Raw genomic sequence first — 14,184 nt, 5'->3', positions numbered from 1 at the left:
TTTTCATTCACATGTTATTTTAATATATACACACACATGTTGCATCTCTACACACACCTGCACAGAGAGCTTGTACTGTATTGAATAGATAGAGGTATTGACAGCCTTCTTTCATTTGCTTACCCATGTTACCCTTTGGAGTACAACAAATAGAAACAGTAGCAGTATTGGTAATTCAATTTCATTGAACAATATTTGAGTCATTAGTCTAAAAAAAGCTTTGAGAAAATAAAATTTAATCTGATTCTCCTTTGAGCAGAGCAAATGGCAGGTAATTTTTTCCTTGTTAGTTCTTAATTAAGTACAAGGGGTATTGAGTTTCTTAGTTCCTGAATGTTGTACAGCTATTCTAGTGGTTATTTTGGGGCTCATTATATTCACTGAAAAACTCTTTGCCTTTAGAAGATAGGTCAAGTACCCAATGTCAGGTTCTGCTCCAGTGTAGTCAGTGGGAACTTTGCCATTGGTTTTGCTGGAAACAGAATTAAACTTTTAGGTGTTACACTATCTTGCTTGTGAATGACTAATTACCAATTTGTTTTAGCACCTCTTTCAAAACATATTGAAGAAAACTAAAATCTTTTTATAAAACAAGTCTCCCATCACATTATTTTAAAAGTCTATGAAACTACCACCATCCACTACTTTACAAAGATACCCTGAGGAGGCTTTGGGAGGTGAATGGCAGGCGAACACACAGCTGTGCCTCAGGCATGTGTGTCTCCTGGAGGTCTGACTGAAAAGGACCAGTCAGAAGAAAAGGCAGATGGAAACACAGGACTATCCACAAGGATATCCACAGGACTATCCACAATGCTAGTCTTCAGACTCAGAGATTTCAATAGTTCTTTCAGGTATCTTCTGTGCCCTGATGCAGCTGCTTTTTAGGTGAATGAAATCGGTTGCCTCTATCTGAATGCAAGAATTGGACTACAAAGTGTAAGCGCAAATCCATAAATACCAGGAAAATGTAGCTTGTGTGGTTAAAAAGCAAAACAGAATAAAAAATTGAAATAATATGCTATGTATTCCTGGAACACCATAGAAGCTGGACATTTTCCAGCAGTGCATCAAGTCATGCAGGTAATATTTTGGGTGTGCATTTTGCTTTCTCCCCTGTTACCACTCTTGTTAGGGCTCTGTGTGTTTGTATCTGTGAATGTGTGTGTCCTGTATTTTTTGGGATGCTACATGACTGGGAATTTGACCTCCTTACTGCTCTATGCCAAATGTAGGCAAATTGATTGAAGAAACACCCAAATTGAAACTCTTCATGACATGTCTATTTGTCTCCAGGAAAGCTCAATCTTTATCTTTAAAGAAAAAAAATGAGTCTTTACACCCCTCCCAACTGAATTTTTAGGGTACTTCTCCAGAAACAGTTTCAAACAGTGCAAATATGATTAATATTTTGGTGGTTTGTCTTTGGTGAAGCATAAAGCATCATTTATGTGTTAAACATGCACAGACTCTGCAACTCAACTGAAGAAAGTTTCTGTTACACTTAGTTTGTTTCAAACAAAGTTTTAGTGTTGTCTCCTTCTGATGCCTGATGGTCACAGCCCAAATAGTAAGTGTCTGGTTTTAATCTCCTAAAGGCAGAGATACACTGCCCTTTAGTGAAAGCAGATGGGACAGGCTGGGATTCCAGGCAATTACCCACACACAGGGATCCAGGAATAGAGCAGATGATGGTGTTAAACTCTTTCAGCCTGCTGGAATGGATTCTCTTTAAGAATATTCTCTTTAAGAATACGCTCAAAGGAATAATATTTTTCGAAGTGACAGCTTATAACACTTGACAGTAACTAAAGAAGAAGATGAACTTATGGAAAACATAAGCTAAAGGCAATACCTTTTGGCACATGCTTAAATTTCCATTCTCAGTGTGCCTGTGATGACCCAGCACTGTAACCAGGCACAGCTACAAGGACCTGAACAGCCCACATCCCACCTTCATCACACCCACTGAAGTCTCTTGGACATATTAAGTGGTTTTTAGCCCCACCAGCAGCAAAGGACTTGTGTTGCTGTTGCATTATTGCACCTTTTAAAGGTAAGTTCTGGTCCAAGGTAATGCCCACACACAGAGACTGAACATCGGTCTTATGGCATGTTGTTGAAGATTGCATGCAAGATGTTTTCCATTACCATCTGTATGGCTGATTACCTTGTCAAGTGGGCAGTTTGCCTTATCTCTCTCTTTGAGTGACCACATTCACACCTCCCTCGGGAGGGGACCTCTGCTGATAACAGATTATTGAATATCAGTGCATGACTGATAAGAATTATAACATCCCATTGTGAGATGCTCCGCCCAGAGGGAGGAGCCAAGCATTGCTACCCCGATATAGTCTGAGATTCTGAAACTCCAACAGAGTTTCTCTCCACGGGATTCCCCAGAGGAACAGCAGCTGCCTCTTCCTCCACTGGATCTTCAGAGGAAGACTACATCCTTCTCTACAGAACCCCCTTGCTCCAACAGAACCACACCTGATACTTCAGAGGACTGCAGCCACATTTTCAATCGGACTACCACCAAAACCCTGACCAACAGGGTGTCAGGTTGGGTTCTGACTCTGTCAGCGCTGTTCTAGTGGACTGCATTGTTTATTTTATTCTTTGTTTTCTTCCCTATTAAAGAACTGTTGTTTCCTGCTCCCATATTTTTGCCTGAGAGCCCCTTAATTTAAAATTATAGCAATTCGGAGGGGTGGGGAGGGTTTACATTCTCCATTTCAGGGGAGGTTCCTGCCTTCCTTGGCAGGCTCCTGTCTTTCCAAACCGAGACACATGTCCCCACTGAGATTGCACTAAGAGATTCTTGTTCTTAAGGCAGATAGAGATTTTTAACTTCCATGCTCCAGATCTGCTTGTAGGCGCAGGAACTCAAGTGAGAATGTCCCAAAGCTGCTTCCAGTGTACAGTTCTAGCAGCTTGGCAAAATCTGCAAAGTCAGAGGTCTGGACACTATGGCTACATTCCTTAATCCTACAGAAGCATTTGAGGGCTGCCAACAGGAAGGTTGCTATTCCAGATTATTGTTTAGAAGATGCTGAAATCATAGGTCCAAGTATAAGACAATGTGTTCAAGATCACTGCTGGATTTGCAAGAAGAAGTTTTTTGAAAGAAGAATCATTGGTGTCCATACAAGGTTCTACATCTGGTTTTAAGTCACTCCTTCTCAAAACAATTGCCAAAGTCTATCAACAGAAGGGTGAGGATGAGCTGGGATGAAATTAAACACCTTTTTAGATGTAAAGTAATTTTAAATTTGCTGGTTCTATTTAATTTTAAACAAATTGAAAGAAGTGTTTTAATTTATTAAAATGCAATTTAATTAATTAAAATACCTTTTAATAAAAATTAAACATTCCGTTCAGGAATAGTCAGAAAAGAACATCATGAAAATAATCACACAGGGGCTTTTCCAACCAACAGTTCTAAAAGTCAAGATGAAATTTGGGAACAACTGCAGGTTGCTAACAAATCTGTAGCTCCCAATAATGTGGTGTGATCATATGTGCTGCGTATAACTAAACCAAGGGCTGGATGCTGCTTCTTTTTCTCTTTGCAGCTGTGCCCAGTAGCTGGTCACCATGCAGCTGGAAGGCAAGGGTAGACAGCACTCTTCATTCTATATGTGCTTCCATGGATTTCCATGTTTCTTTTGTGTACCTGGACTCAGCTATGACATTTATTGAGCAGTTATGCAGTGCTAGTGGTGATGACAAAGCTGCCTTCAAATCCCCCTGCCCTGGAGCTTCTGGTGGCTATTTTAAACATTTCAGTGACCTGGTTTACAGCATGGCCTCGAAACCAGCCATAACTTCACACCTTGGAGGTGGTAAACTTTGGCAGAGCATTACAATTCTTGTTCAAAGCTGTTATGAAGGAAGAAAGGGTTTCTTAAAGCAGCTTTGCTGAAGGCAGCACACAGGCTTGACTTGATTCCCTGCAGAAATGCAGTCCATTAGGCACCATACAATCAAGAAGCCTGGGTGTTTTTTTTTGATTGGAGGTAATCTAGAAATCCAATCAATGTGAAATGTGGTGCACAGCTATAACATGAACTATAATAAGAAAGAGTGTGCTTCCTTGGTTCTCACAGTTTTACCATGACCTAAATATAATGGTCTAATTGCTTTTTATTGAATGTGGGACTCTGTTTCTTGTTAGAGGCAAGTCCACATTTGCTTTGTTAATCCCTTGCAGAAGTGCCTACTGAATCCTGAAGTTTATTTTCACTGAGATTTCTGTCACACTTGAGCCTTTTTCCCAGTACAGGGAATTACTCTGTTCCCCCATATGGCTCCCATATTTCTGGGGTATATTTTTGTCTGTATGTATATATATATCTATATATATACACATATATATATACACACATATGTATATGTATATATGTTCTCCTACCCTGCCCCTCATTAAAGCAGACATGTGTACCATAAAATCTCTTTGTCACATAGGCAAAGCTTTCTTGCTACCTACTCAAATGCAAAGAACATTCTGCTGTTCTCTGTACACTTCCTATAGTACAGCTCTGATGCTGCGTCCATGATCAGCTATTTAAAACACCTGCTGGGAAAATGCTCTAATCCTTTAATAATCTTCAGAGAAATAGAGCATCCTAACAAAAACCAGTACATCTAATTGCATGAAATACTAAGAAGTGGGGAGAAGTTCTATTTCTTCCAGGAATTTGAATTCTTACAGGAGAGCTGCAAAAAGTGACTACCCCGCCAGAATTAGACATCTATGTCAGAGCCTTCTCACAAAAACACATACAGAGATTTCTGGTTTTACCCAACAGCCTACTTAGGATGTTTTAGAAGACTTGGTTTCAGAGGAGTCTTACAGCTAGGGGGAATTTCAATCAAATCTGGCCAAAAGACCTAAATCCCCAATATTTTTTACCTCCTCTTTATATGTAGATACTATATGTGTGTGTATCAATGTTTATGTAAAAACAAAGGCAATTAATTGACTCACACAAAGTACACTGAGGTAAGAGCTCATTTGAATCAAGGTAAATGATGTTCTGTAAGATATTGGCAGCATGAAAATTTGGAACTGATTTATGTCAACATTAAAGTACGTACACTTAATTAGCATTGATTTTAAAATGGAAAATGGTCTCCCAGGATACTCTAGAGCAATTCCTTATGCCTTAATTTGCAGCAGATATTGCTCTAGAAAACAGAGCTTAGTAGAGAACGACCTATTTTAGGCAAAAGGAGATGTATAAACATTAAACTGTAAGGAGGAAAGGAGGGACTGCTAGGATAATCTTCCTAGATCTCACAGAGAAAAGTTTCCTTTATCTGTCTTCAGAGCTTGCCAGAAATAAGGAAGAGTCTCATTTCTTCTGTATATATTCACATTCCAGCTTTTAGAAAATGGATGGAGGTCTCACTCACACTAAAGATATAATTGTGGTAATATCATGCTCAGATAAGCACTGAATGACTGGGCAGATTTACAGAACAGGCTTTGTGGCCCACATTCTGTGCTTCCTTTTCCATTTCTTAAGCAGAAATTGATTCTTATGTTCAGTCTTGCAGTACCTTAACCCTTTTGTTAGGCATTTTTTCATGGTACATTACCCAGCACAAATGTACAGAGCTGCAAACCTGTTCATGAGCAGAGGTGAAGGCAAGTGAAGTAGTGCTCAGAGCAATGGATCCCAGAGAAATTGAGTGGAAGAGATGCAGGTGCTGAGAATAAACAGAGCATGAGAATTTGAACTTAGGTGTGTTTTCAACTCTTCTTTTTTCCTGTATTTCCCTTTTATCTTTACAGGATAATTGGACTAGACTGACAGCGAGAAGAACCCTAAAACCTGAAGTTTTTATTTTGAATTGGTGACAACTGTTTAAACATGGCACATTTGCCTTTCTCCATACGTGGGATTGGATCTTTGGCAGCCACCACTCATCTTAACACAGAGCAGCTCAAAGGAGGACACAGACACTGGCTGCACTGGGAGGATGAGGCTGCACAGTCTGCAGGCTGCGGTGAGCACCTCCTCACAGGAGCAGTCCTTGGGCTTCCATGGGATATAAACCCTCACTGGCCTGGAAGCAGTGACTGCACACAGCTCAGAGCTGCAGATCTCTGTGATATTTGTTTTATGTAAAGGCATTCATACAACCATGACACACCAGGATAAAACTGCTAGATAATATCATTTGTCTCTACATTGCAAAAAGGAAAGGATGTTATGGATAACATAAGTGAAATACACACAGCTCTTTCCAAGAATGTGAGCACAAGGTTATCACATACATCTGCTGACAGTAACAGATGGCAGCACTAATTGTTGTTCAGGAAGTTCATGTTGTTTTAATTTCCTCAAGGGCAGTGCATGGACATGTACATGATGTGTTTCCATATTACCCTATTTATGCACTGCTTAGAGAAGTGCTGCTGCTTCCCACCAAAGGTGGGGTGACCTCGAGGCTTCTGCTGTTAGCAGAAGAGAGGGCTAAGCTGAGGAAAAGGGGGGCTGGAGGGAGGGAGGTGCAGGGACACAGGGAAGGGAGACACAGGAATAGGCCTGCATCATTCAGAGCCCACAGTGTCAATGTAACAAACAGAATTTTTTTAATAGCAGAATATGGATGGAGCAAAATGTGAGCATGATTCAGTAATGATGCTTGATATTTCCACATCCAGTGGAGAGCAGCTACAATGGTACAGATGCAGAGGTTGCCAAGGAAACAGACGTGTTTTGCTTCAGATGTGCAGTGAAGCACATACTCCAGACATCCATATAGCCTCATTACCACTGCCTCTGAATACCTCACAGCCATCAGGAATGAATTTTTCCCTCATAACACCCCTGTAGTGGTGCAGTGGTCCTTTATCCCATTTTTAAAGCAGCAAAAGCAAATAGATTGAGCCACCAGCCCAGCTACCCCAGCAGTCTGTGGTGAGATCCCTGAAATCTAAACAAGAACAGAGCATTTGTAGCCGTGATCCAGCCAGTGCCATGACTTTTATATGGTTCAACAATAAACTGCCAGGGAAGAATGTAAAGGTAACAAAAGCCCAGCTTGTGATACAGGCCAGGGAATTGTTCCATGTTCACTTCCAAGGACATGCAACACTTCCTTCTCAGGATGTAGCAGGGAAACACGGATGTAGTTCAAGGCTCTGTACTTCAGAATCAAGCAATGGTATGTGAAAAATCTCTTCTCATCTGCATATTAGCAGTTTTATTACAAAATTGGAAAGGTAGAGATAAGGAAATGAGCAGACATTACCCATAAAAGTCTGACATTTTATCAAGCTCTGTTCACTTCTGCCTTCAAACCAGCACAGCTCCCTGTAAGCTTGGAAGAGAAGAAAGGGGGAAAGTCTTCTCAATTTAGGGAAGATGAAGGAATGGCCCAATTATATGGAAATAGGCCATCTGATATCTACCCAGTGCTCAGGCTGCATTTTCCTTGCTCTGTATTTCAATTTTCTTTTCTAGTCTGTCACATGTCCAGCGAATTTTCTTCTCTTTAGAACAAAGAAACAATTAGAACCCATTACTCTTATAGTAGAATTTGCTGTGCTGAGACACACATTTTTTAGATTTCTAAAGCAGAAGAAAGAGCACAGGACTCTCAGGGCATGCTCTGGATGACAGGAAATGCACTGAAAACACAGACTGTGGCAATGGGCTTTCAGTCCTTTTTAAGAAATCTGGAGATAACTAGAAAGAGCACCAATAAGACCCAAATAATCGTCCACAGTGCATAGAGTAGTCCCTAGTGATTTCAGGCTGTGTAATGGGTTCAGTGTCTCTGCTCTGAGCTCTCAGTGTCAGAACCTGCTCTGAAACCTCCAAAAGCTTGGCAATAGCCTTTCTCCAAACCAGGAGGTTCTCTAAACTGGGGCTCAACAGCACAAGGTGAGGAGTGGCAAGGGGGAATGGCACCTCCTGTCCTGCCAGTCTTTGGCTGGGTTGTCAAACGTGCTGCTTCCTTTTTGACTGTCTGGTCTGAAAAAATGGGCAACTGGCCATTAATTCACTTAGATGTTTGAAGATTACACATTTGTCTTTATTGATACAGACCTTGCTTCAATAGTTCTCAAAAAGGAAAAAATATGAGTGTACTAAAAAAATCTTTGAAGATCTCTACTGCCTGCTGTTTTTTAAGAAATTTCTTCATCTGCTCATGAGAAATATTTTTCTCAGTTTTTTTCTCAAATATAAAATATGAACAAGCTGCAAAAAGAAATCAAAACAAATGAGTGTCAAGAGGAGAGAATCCCATCCAATCTACCTTTATAAACACTCTTAAATATTTCTACCATTAAAACTTCAGTTCAAAAACATTTCCAAGGTCTTTGATGGAGGAATTCCCAGTTTTCTTCCCTCACACACTCTTTTTCTTTCTAATAAAGTACCAACACATCCTGTTGCATCTAAAATAAAGTTTAGGTTTAGCTGGAATCCACAGAAAATGAGGAAAGGGACTGACTCTGATCTTCTCTGTTTTCATTCTTACAGCTTCTGCTCTGAGTATTTTCTTTTGTCAGATTAATTTGGTCTTTGAAGACTCCACTGTTGACCTTAGAGCACCTAAGTCATATCAGCTTAGATCTCATATTAAAAAATAAACTAAAGCCCCCAAAATGCCTACCTGAAACATTAATTTTTTTTTACAATTATTTGTTCATTCAGAAATATGAAAGGAGAAACATGACAAATTTGTACTGCCCAGAACTTTGTACAAGGCAAGCTACAGACTGTTTGTCTCCTTTTGAAAGGGACTTTATGGGAATTTAACACTCAATTGCCACTCACCTAAATCTGTACAGAAATTTTAAACAAATTTTACAGTTAATGCCAGCTGATACCTGTTGTGATACACTTAAGGGAATAGAAAAGACAAAATTTTTTAAAAGAAAGGACGAAATCTGTCATTAACTGATTGCAAGTCAGGAGTCCATGTAACTTGCAACAAAACAGCTCGGGGCAAAGATTTGTCACAAACACACCTGTTTAATGCATGGCACCAAAATCAAGAGACATCCTTTTCTTTGTGCCTAGAGAGTTCACTCACCCCTCACTCCCTGATCTCCTTCAAAGAAAAACGAGTTAGCTATGAAGGCAAAAGATGCCAATGGCAGATAAAGAGGTTGCTGTAATGACCTCAGCCACGCCTACAGTAATTTCTCTCACTTACCTGTAGCATTACCTGCATACAACTGATGAGCCCATCTGTCTCCAAGCCAGCAACACCTCCAATCCAGTGAGAAGTCATTTGTCAAAACCTTCCCCAGGGCTGGAGACCTGCCTTTTTCCTGCTCTTATCAACTAACTATTATTGCCACTTTTATGACTGCTCAGCCATGGCAGTGATAAATAAGGCCTTGCCCTGCTCAGAGCATTTCACTGGAACAAAAAAAAAATCCTCTCTAGCAGACAAACCTCTGCTAGCAGCCTTGAAGGGCACAGAAACACCTCAAGGGTAACATGAGCACAATCAGCACTTAGTGGCCCTGAAACCAGAAAAAGATCTTTCTTGTCTCTGTTCCTCAATGGGCCCCAGCAGCCCCCATCCACAGCTTTTCCTGCTTGTAGGGAACCCCACTGAGCACAGGGGCCTGGCTTGTTTGCAAGGATGTGAACTCTGGAGAGATGTTCCTGCACATGGGCTGGGGCTGCTGTAGCAGAGGAAATGTCAGTGTTGGGTGGGTGAGTTTCTGCTTTTGAATGGGAACACCAGGTGTTCTGGGATGGGGATGGGCCTGGAGCATCCTCCTGGTGTAGCAACAGCCACTGCCACTGCTCAGCTCCAAAGACACTGCTGTCAACAGGGCTAAAATGCTCCTTTGGTGATGGGTAAGGGTATCCTGGTCCTAAAGTCTGGGCTGGGAGCTTGAATGCAGACTGAGTATCTGCCTCCTGATCCAGACCTCAGTGACAGATCTTGTCAGTAACCATAGCACAGCTGAAGTAAGGATTTTCAATTTACCAAAAATAGTGTAATTCAAATCCCTGCTTCACAGCGGTTATTTATTAGAAGAGAGCAGATCCATGTGGATCTTTCAGATAGCTGGAAGGAATGATGGCAGAGGAGATTTCACGTTTCACTCCATAAATCCAGACACATGCGAGCAGAAGCCCTCAACACTTCACCATCAGTGTCAAGTCCAGTGAATTTTTATCTGCTGGTTTCCTGGGAGGCTCTGTGATATGGATATACATGAGGTGAGCTACAGCACAGACAGAAGGAAGTCGTCTTTAAGTCAGAAATAGTTTTTCTTTATCAGCCAGGAACTACCCATAAGAATACCCCAATCCCTAAAACAGACCTTAGCTTGGACACTTGCATTGGGTTTAGCATGTTTTGAAAGCACAAAAACGAAGGGCAACTGTTACAGTTCCAGCCTAAGTCTCTATTATCAAGTGATGCGTCCTGTGCTCCTACTGATTGTGAAAACTCAGCCCATTTCATTAAGACCTCCATGCCTCATCATCTGCAATTTCTAGGCATTTTGTTCAGATATTCAAACCAGGATGGGCTTCTGGGACAAATTTCCCTTAAGTTGCTGTTAGATACTGAATACAGGCAACTTTCCGAGGAAAGTATTATTTACCCATAGGAGTACAGCAATGAGCAACAAAAATGCTACAACAGCAAAATAACCTCAACACACCCCAGCCATGTCCTGGAGACTGCTCAGGTCCCACAAACTCCAGTTTCTGGAGGGCTGGGCTGCAGCAGGACCCTCAGTCATGACAACTCCTGAGTTTCAGGAGGGGTCCCCCTCCCACAGCCAGCCTGGCCTGTTTAATCAGTATTTCCATGCTCTCCAACCTGTTTCTTATCAAAGAATATTATGCCCAACCTGGACAAAAACAAATCTTCAAAGACTTTGATACCTGCATTGTAATTTAAATATGCCTGCAAAGCTGGCCAGATTCTGAGATTGTCAGTTCTGAAATATATTTTATCAGTAGCACACCAATAAACCTGTAAGTATTTACTATCTTATATGCAAGGTAGGACTTGTGTTCTGGCCTCTGGAAACCAAAGAAGAAGACTGGATGAAAGCAGATCTTTTCCATACAGTTGGCTTTGGGAGTAGTTGCAAAGGTAAGACAATAAGAGGTATTCACTCTCCTCCCAGGATATAAGTGAATTCTCAAGTGCATATGCAAACACAGAACCTGAAAGAAGTTTTCAAGCATATCAATACCTCAAGAGAAAGGGGTGATGCCAAAAGCATGAAATGCTGCAAGAGCACTGTCATGGAAATGGGCCATCTCTGGGTCTGAAAATGCCACCTCACTGTCTCCTAGGGCTCTACAGGTCCAAACAGGACAAATCACCTCTGGTTATGCAGTATCTGGGCTTTCAGAGGCATGTGGTGTTTATGAGTATGGGAGGGAAGCCTGCTGACACAAACCAAGAACTGAAACCCCTGTCACACACCAAAACCTGAGAGAGCAGAAGTACAGGTGCACATCAGGGGTGGAGAGGTGAGAACAGTGGATTTTCAGCCTTATGGATAACCATGAAAGAAGGATGAAAGGCAGAATGGATAAATAAGAGGGAAAAAAACATTTATAGCAAGTCACATCCAAGTATTTCCAGCTTCCCACCCAATACAGCTGTCACTGCACACCTCTAGCAAGGACAAAAGGTGGGGGGAAGCTTGACCACCCTGGGACAAGGGCTTCAGGAGACTGAAACAGGTGAGGATAAAAACTGCTGCCTCAGACAGCATCACAGAGCTTGCACCTGTTGGGAGACTTGCAGTATTGGACACTATTTTTCAAGGACTGCTCAGTGCTGTTTGAAACATATTACACTTGTCTGGCACTTGGGGGGAAAAAATATCCTCAAAGGTTTTAGCACAAATCAAGCCTGTATTAAAGTTACTGATGTGGCACTAGTATGAAGCAAAGGTTTAAAGAAATCTAGGTACTTGTTCAAGAAGAAATGAAATATAGAGCATTTTCAGGCATAAAGGCATCTTAAGCAATTTGTCTTCTCTACTTGGTATAAAGCACACATTTTCATTCTCCTCTCCTAATAAAACCAACAAATGTACTTCTCCTTCAACAAACAGTGTATTTTACAGTATATACTAAGTATTTTTATTTTTTCACCTCCTGAGTAGAGTTTTTTATTTGAGTTTAATGTAAAGCTCCTCTGGCTCTTTACTCAAGACACCTGCATTCAATCTGTGAGTATTCTCAGATGTTTTTTTATACTCTGCAAGAGAAGGCTGCAATCATGCAACTCAGATGTGATTACCAGTCTAAATCACTCACCAGGCCAAAGTTGCTTTGAAAGCCCATATTTATCATATGGACTTCTGAACTGAATATAACTTGTGATTTCAAACAATGAAGCAAGTCAGGAAACACCAACTGTGACCAGGACATTCTGACAACATTCCACATGCACAGAGCTCCTGAAGACACTTTAGTACATGTCTAGATTATTTGCTATAATAGAAAAACACCCAAAGGAGAATTAAAGGTACCATTAGCAGTCAAGTGATGAAAACATGGAGCTCAGAGAAGGCTCATTTATCTAATGAGAAGCAGTTCCCAATATAAACATAGTCAAGAGGTAATGATGAAAACTGAGGTTTGCATGCCAAAACCCACAAATATATCCAGATTTCCCAATATAAACTGGTATTTAATTAACCAAATTACCCAACTTAATGTTCCAGCTGAGTAAAGTACTTTAACATATTCAGGATACTCTAATACCACTTTAGTTTACAAAAGTTGATGGGTGGGAAATGCTTCAAAGAGACAGAAAAGAAGCCAAATGTGATAGAATTTTCAGTTCCACAAATGTTTAAATACTGAAAGCCCAAGAAGTTCTGACAAAAACTAGTTTAAATTCCTATACATGGAATTACCTAAACAATGGAGATTGCTTTTTCATTCTTCCACTTTTCTCCCCTTCTATCTCCATTCCCCCAATCTTCTCTTTTAATTTCCCTTTCATTCTTCTATGTTTCCAGTGAAAAAATGTCAAAGGGCAAAGTTGAAGACATTGATTTTATAAGAAGATGCAGGAACTTTCAAAAATGCTTTTCCACAGTTCTTCTTTTAGAGAAAATACTATTTAACTGAGACCAAGATGATTATATAAATATATACATACATCTATGTAGGCATGTATGTATATAACCATGACAGGTTTTTACTTCAAGGTTCTGCTAAAGCCAGGCATTAATATCCTTCTAGCAAGGGAATCACATCCAGCCTTTTAAGGCTATTTTCAAGAGATGCCATTTAACTGGATTGCACTAGAATGTCTGGAGAGCAGCTCGTTTCCCCTTGAAGAGCCTGTGAAGAGAAGATGCAATCCTGCAGGTCACGATGTGCCTGCAGAGCTCTGAGAAGGGCTGAGGAAATCTGTGCAAACTGCAGCTGGACAAGAAACTCTGGTTTAGCAATAACAATTTTATTATTTAATGCAAACGAGTTTCTTGGATCCCTCTTTTACAGTTATTTGGCTTTCATACAACCAGAATCAGACAGTGAAAGACAGGTACAGACAGGGAGATGCTGAGGCCCAGCAGATGGGCAACTCAGCTATTCTGGGGCTCACTCACTACTTATTTCTGCCAGGCAGCAGAAATAAGGCACTGCCACTAGCACAGTAAATATCTTCAGAGGAGGCAAACCCTCCTAGCAGAGGAAGGGCACCAGGCTCAGTGGCACAGTGTGCTTTTAGACCTGCACATGTGGATGTGGTACAAGGGAACATCAGGCCCCTGAAGAGAAATGTAAGGTGACCCTGAGACAGCCATCGTGGGGAGCAGACAAACATCAAGATGGTTTGGGCTGTTAGGGAAAGGGCTTAAACAGTGTCAGCTGCTGAAGGCCAGAAGAAAAGAGGAAGTTTTGATCCAGCCTGGAGGAAGATGGTCCTACTTTCAACAAAAGTATTTCACAAATACTTCTTTTCTCCTTCCTCTGAATGTTATCTTTGGGTAATTTAGAGTATGTTAATGATGTCTGCAATCCCTTTTTGACAGCACCTCTCTTTCCGTTCACATCCAATAAACAACAGCATCCCCAGAAAGAAGAAACAGATGTACAATCGAAAACACTTGTAAAGTTTCTACTGAGAACACATGAGTTTAACTTGGCCAGGCCCTGACAGAAGCACAGCTGTGCTACTGCAACAGTCTGATCTGGA

The sequence above is a fragment of the Camarhynchus parvulus genome, chromosome 2 (assembly GCF_901933205.1).
Source record: "Camarhynchus parvulus chromosome 2, STF_HiC, whole genome shotgun sequence".
In the NCBI taxonomy this organism is placed as follows: Eukaryota; Metazoa; Chordata; class Aves; order Passeriformes; family Thraupidae; genus Camarhynchus; species Camarhynchus parvulus.
The sequence above is the reverse complement of the archived record's forward strand: the minus strand, read 5'-3'. Positions refer to the sequence as shown.